At 37.6% G+C, this 6,450-nt stretch overlaps 1 non-coding gene across 1 annotated transcript; it reads right to left on the bottom strand.

Moving 5' to 3' along the window:
* Nucleotides 1-5,780: 5,780 nt before the first annotated feature.
* On the bottom strand, nt 5,781-5,853 carry Trnar-ucg (transfer RNA arginine (anticodon UCG)). The gene has a single exon. It is a non-coding gene; the product is annotated as a tRNA-Arg (tRNA).
* Nucleotides 5,854-6,450: the final 597 nt, after the last annotated feature.

Below are 6,450 nucleotides of genomic sequence, written 5' to 3'. Positions count from 1 at the left end.
ATGTCCCGTGACTAATTTTTTTACAGATGATAATAGCTTATCAATACTGTAAGCTTATTGTATTTTGATGCGTTAAAACAGTTAACTAGTCACTAGATAAAACGTAGGTATCAGAATTCAAACAGGGGTGGATATGGGTTTTTCTCAAAGGGAAGGTAGTTTGGGCGGAAGTTATGGAGCGTTGAACTTACGTAGCGACTACACGCCAAAAAATTGAATAGAAAATCAAGCGAATCTTTTCATTGAAGTTTATTGATTGTTTTATATTCGCCATTTTTTGTAATTATATACTTCTTTAATATTCCATTTGGAACAACTGTTTAAGGTTTTTGCAAAGATTTTTTCTTTTAAGGTTTAAGGTTTTTGTTTTCAGTAAAGATTTGCCGTGTTTTTTTTTTACTCCAATCATAAGCCAAACGCGTTCATCTTGAAACAATTTCTTAACATCACAGAAAATCAGTTTTAGGTCTTTTTTACGCCATCAATTTTGTCGTGTCTGCTCTGGAAAAACTGCGGAAGACAAATGAAAATTCAACTTAATGTCACAATTCTGAAAAGTCATGCTTTATGGTCATACGTTAATAACCAAGCAACCTTTTAACCTGATATAAATTAGTTGCCGTTCATTCATTAGTTTCTTGGCTTCATTAGTTTCATTAGAAAATCATTAGTTTCTATTATATAAAATCAATCACGCTGTCCAATCCATAATTTTGTGAATCCGCAACTTGAAACACACTTTTAAAAAACGTGTGAAAAAACCAAAACCCACAACTTATCAAAAATACCAAAAACAGTGTTTTTATTATTTTTCTGACTTTCCAAGTTATAGAATAATAAAGTAGTATGTCCCTAGAAACCTGAAATAATCTAAACTAATATAAGAGAATACGAAATAAGACTGAACTAAAATTGTCTATAAAAAGCGAACAATGAAACTGACAATTTCACTCCGAAGAAGTGTGCACGCTCAAGGTCAAACAACCAAACAATTCGGTAAACAGAAGTTAAATGAACAAATTAAAACACTTCCCTCACTTGGGAAAAAAGAAAAGACTAACTTATTGTAGGTAACTACACATATTTTTTACTCTGGTGACCGGAAAAAAACTTTTCAAATCACAACAATTATCAGCACCAAAGTTTTGTTATCGAGGTGTACTTAGAGATTTGGAAGAGCGAAATTTTGGAAAGGATTTCCCATGGAATGTTTTAATAAGACATGAGAATAGCTAAGGTGAGGTTGTTTTCCACTGAGATAACCTAAGTCACAGCAAGTAATTGTAATGAAAAGTAGGTAGGATGTTTCAAAGTTAAAATTATGATCTGGTTGATCCGGCGGAATTAAAAGTATACGACACGAAGTTAATCATGATATTCTGGTTAGTATATTAAATGAACTTATGAGTGCAGTAAATTTAATTTATGATGAGGCAACAAAAATTTTTCATAGTTTTGCGCGAGTCTTAGATTGAACTCAAGTATGGTCATCCCTTTCATTTTCTTTGATGAATTCGTCCATTTGGAGCTTTAGTTGACTCTCGGCAATGAATTCGATGCCTATTTTGCTGTCATGTCAGGTTTCCAAAAGAATTGGAAGCTTCTTCAATTCTGAGACTGGTCTTAGCGAGGTGTTTGTTGGATCAACCATCGGATTCTCTTACGTCTTTGAATTTGAGTCGGCCGTTTTTGATAGGCTTTGATGTGAGCTATCACTTGAGGAGTCGAAAAATGTCTGAATCGCCTGAATCGTTCGACCAAAAGAGTGTGTTGAGGCAAAAGAAGAAGATTTGATTAAGTCTGGAGTTTCTCGGTTTCACTTGAGGCTACTAGATGTGGGTTGATGTATGATCCTTGAGGTCCGGAGGGATCTACACAACCTGCAAAGATACGGGTAACAAAAAAATTAGAAAACTGACTTTTCGTATGAAGACGTGCGGTACTAAAATAGGCACCTGGATTATCGCTACGCAGTTCATAAACTGGGAAATCCACTTAATTGTCTCTGGTCAGGTCGATTGTAGTCGGAAACGCAGTGTTTTGGGCTGTACCCGTCGGAGAAGTTTTAGATTTTCGCCCTGGATTGAAACCCGAGTCCTGAATTGTCCTAGTGAGTGGTTTCAAGCTGTTGTATGAGCTGGTTTGATTGAAATCCGGCAATCAGAGGTTGAGTTTTGTTCTCCTGGTAAGTTGTCATCACCTTTGTCTATTAATTCTAGTGTAAAATTATATAAAGAAGTTTTGTCGTTATTATCCTTTTCCATATCCTTTTCCTCCCTATTAATGGGAAACCACCGAGTTGACAATCGGTGGTTTCCCATTAATAGATGTTGATAGCGCGCGTTTTTTTTTTTACTAATTTGGAATCACTAAAAGGCCACAATTTTAGTGATTCCAAATTAGTAAAAAAAAAACGCGCGCTAACAACATCTATTAATGGGAAACCACCGATTGTCAACTCCCATTCACTAAAATCGAAAAGATAAAAGGCTAGAAAAATGATTCAAACTCGGCCACGTAACCTGTTGGCGAAATTTATAGGGCTCTCTTGGGTTTGAATCAAGATTTCGGCCTAGCCATTACTTTCTTCTTTTGAGTTGGGGTGCCCTTTATGTAGATATATGCTTGTTTGAGCCCGTTGCTGAGGAGGATGTTAGTAAGGCCACTTCCGTTTGAGTTCAGGGTCCACTTCTTCTCCTTTGGAGTGGGTCTGCGCCGGCTAGTATGTTTTCGTTACCAAAAAGTACAGCTGTGTTCACTTAATAATCCGAGTTTGTTTTTTTTCTGCGGATTTCAATAAAACAATTTCGGATTTTCTCAAATTTTCCCTGTTTGGTAATTTAATGGTTGTCTTTGACGTAATATTTCTTCTCCAATTTCGCGATAATAGGGCACTCCGTTTCGTTTTTTCTACCCGATATTTTTCGAAAACTTGACTTTTCTTATATGGTTTTGTCAGTGCACAAAGTTTAGGAGATTGACTTTGCTTGACCGTTGAGATGGATGCATCTGACTCCAATCCATTCTTCGAAGAATCTTTGTTCTGATTTTTGAACAGCGAGTCTAAATAATCGTCCTCTACCCTGTCGTTAGCTAGCGAATCTTTTGCTTTGGAATCCGAAAAAATTGATTCGCCTCGGTTTAAACAGCGTTTTGGGTTCTAACCAGCGAGTGTTTTTCAAAAGTAATTCGGTTTTACGTTGTAGTGTCTCTCAAACGGACTGCAGTTTTTTGCTGCTTGAATTGTGCTCCATACATTTTGATGATTTTTGATAATGCCTCGTTGAACGAAGGCTTTGGTCATACAGAAAACATTGTTAGCAAATTTTTTTCATTGTGTGAGCAAATTGTTTTTATAGCCAATCCCTTGAATTGACGGTCGCTGACTGTACAAAATATTATCTTAAGCTTATTCGAGTCACAGAATGTTTTGAGCTCATGAATAGTAACACAAGTAGCGTAGTCTACTCGAAGTTAATCATGATATTCTGGTTAGGATTTTAAACGTACCTATCAGTTCACTAAATTTATTCTTAGGTGAGGCAATAAAAAGTTTTCAAAATTTTGTGCGAGTCTTAGATTGAACTCAAGTATGGTCATCCCTTTCATTTTCTCTGATGAATTCGTCCATTTGGAGCCTTAATTGACTCTCGATAATGAATTCGATGCCTATTTCGATAAAAACGCACGATATCAACCTCTACTAATGGGAAACCACCGATTGTCCACTCCCAGTCACTAAAATCCGAAAGATGAAAGGTTAGAAAAATGATTCAAACTTGGCCATTTAACCTGTTGGTGAAATTTGCAGGGCTTTTTTGGGTTGGAATCAAGATTTTGGCCTAGCGATTACTTTCTTCTCTTGAGCTGGGGTACCTTTTTTGTAGATATATGCTTGTTTGAGCCCGTTGCTGAGGAGGATTATAGTAAGGCCACATCTGTTTGAGGTCAGGGTTCACTTCTCCTCCTTTGGAGTGGGTATGCGCCTGCTAGTATGTTTTCGTTATCAAAAGGTACAGCTATGTTTCCTTAATAATCCGAGTTTTTGTCCTACGGATTTCATGCAGACAGTTTGGGATTTTCTCAAAATGTTCTTGTTTGGTAATTAATGGTTGTCTTTGACGTACTATCAATTTTTTCTCCAATTTCACTATCAAACGGCACTCCGTTTCGTTTTTCTGCCCCATATTTTTTGAAAATTTTTACTTTTTTGGATGGTTCTGTCAGTGCATAAAGTTTAGGGGGTTGACTTTTCTTGACCGCTGAGATGGATGCATCTGACTCAAGTCCTTTCTTCGAAGGATCTTTGTTCTGATTTTTGAACAGCGAATCTAAACATTCGTCCTCCACTCTGTCGTTAACTAGGCAGCCCTTTGCTCTGGAACTCGACAAAATCGATTTGCCTCGGTCTAAGCAGCGTTTTGGTTCTAATCTGCTAGTTTTTTTTCTTTAAAAAGGTTTTCCGTTGCAGTGTTTCTCAAACGGACTGCAGTTTTTTGCTGCTTGAATTGCGCTCGATACAATTTGATGATTTTTGATAAATCCTCGTTGATTGAAGGCTTTGGACATACAGAAAACACTTTTAGCAATTTTTTTTCATTGTGTGAGCTAATTGTTTTTTTTAGCCAATCCATTGATCGAAGGTCGCCGACTGTACAAAATATTATCTTAACATTATTTGAGTCACAGAAAGTTTTGAGCTCATGACTAGTAAAGCAAGTAGCGTAGTCTACTCTGATAATTTTGGGAATACCATGTCGAAGGATATAATTTTGAATAACTGATTTTGCCGAAGTATTCGAGGTAACTTTCTTTGAAGGAAATTTGGAAAACCTATCAATGCAGAGTAATATTTTTGGTTACCCCGGTTAATGTCCAACGGACCGGCAAAATCCGAATCAATTTCTTCTTTAGCTTCCGTTGAGGTAGGAAGGGAATTAATATCGATAGAAGGAGTTAAGGGCTTATATTTTTTACCAGCTTGAATGCAGTTACAATAATTTTTCGTTTGATACCAGATCAGTCGATTCATGTGGGGCCACCAGAAGTATTCGGCGAGAAACTTGATCACAAATTGCCCTGGATAGGTTTCGTTTAAAAGCTTCAACACTGGCCCTCTGATAGCAAATGGCAAAACCTGTTTGTTTTCCATGTGAAAAAGTCCATTGAATTAGTGAAAATCGCAGGAAAATTAATTAAAGTATTTGCCAAATTGAGTTGAACGAAGGTCACTTTTCTCCTCCAAGGCAGTAATCAAATGCTTGAGTATTGTATCTTCCTCAATTTGAAGAGAGAGAATCTTGGCATAAAATAAAGAATTAATATCCTGAGGTATTTTAGGAAACTTAAGGGATTCTCTATTTTTATGTGCCAAAGTTTAATATTTAGTTTCTCATCACTTTTATTTTCAATCGTATTGAGGTTGGAAGTTACTCATTATGGGCTCGAAGTTGGTTGTCGTTGATTTTGTTCTGGTTGTCAAAAGAAATTCACGGTGAATCATAACCTTGGTTGTTGGGTTTTGACATCACTAGCTTTCTCTGCTTGAAAGAACTTCCCGAGTCGAGATTTTTCACCTAATTTGAAGCAAGATTTGAGCGGTTTGGGCGGTTTTTTTAGACAATTAAGCTCAAAATCTTGCTTCAAAATGAGCGATTTGAGCGGTTTTTGAACGGTTTATCTAAAAAAACCGCTCAAAAACCGCGCAAGATTTGAACGGTTTTGAGCGGTTTATCTAAAAAAACCGCTCAAAAACCGCGCAAAATTTAATAATAAAAAGTCGACCACAGAGGGATTCGAACCCGCAATCTTCTGATTCGAAGTCAGACGCCTTATCCGTTAGGCTATGCGGACTTATTCTGTAATTGTACGCTGCCTAACGGATACAGAATAAGTCCGTTGTATAATATTCGCTGTATTTGTTCTACTGAATATAATACAGCGAATCGTACTTGGTGATTCCCATAATCGTACTGGTGAGCACTGGTGATAAAAATATATCGCTACAAGGTGTAAAACCATAAATCCAATGAAAGGAGCAATGCTGATGACAAAATTTTTTCAAGTGTCGGTACATCGCTGAGTTTATCTGCTATCTTTGGTTGAGGTAGGGTCATATCTTAGGCTAAGGGTTGAGTTATTTCTACTAAAGATTATTTTTTTCCGACTTCCGGTCCTTGTACATGTTTTTCGCGAGAGTTGCGATGCGAGGCTACGAACGCGGTTGTTTTAGCGAGAAGCGGTGTAGTGATGACATTATTGAGTAGTTTTGACTCAAAGTTTAACGTGTTCGTTAAACGTGAGAGGGTTACGTCGTAGGTTGGGCGGTACGTTGAGGGGGGGTACGTTGGGGGGGGGGGGGGTACGTTGGGGGGGGGGGGTACGTTGGTGGGGTGGTTTGTTGGATGTTGGATACGTTGAGGGGGTACGTTGGGGGGAGGGAGTACGTTG

Source organism: Symsagittifera roscoffensis, unplaced genomic scaffold, assembly GCF_963678635.1.
Source record: "Symsagittifera roscoffensis unplaced genomic scaffold, txSymRosc1.1 SCAFFOLD_972, whole genome shotgun sequence".
Taxonomy (NCBI): Eukaryota; Metazoa; Xenacoelomorpha; order Acoela; family Convolutidae; genus Symsagittifera; species Symsagittifera roscoffensis.
Note: the sequence above shows the minus strand (reverse complement) of the source record. Positions and strands in the feature narration are given on the sequence as shown.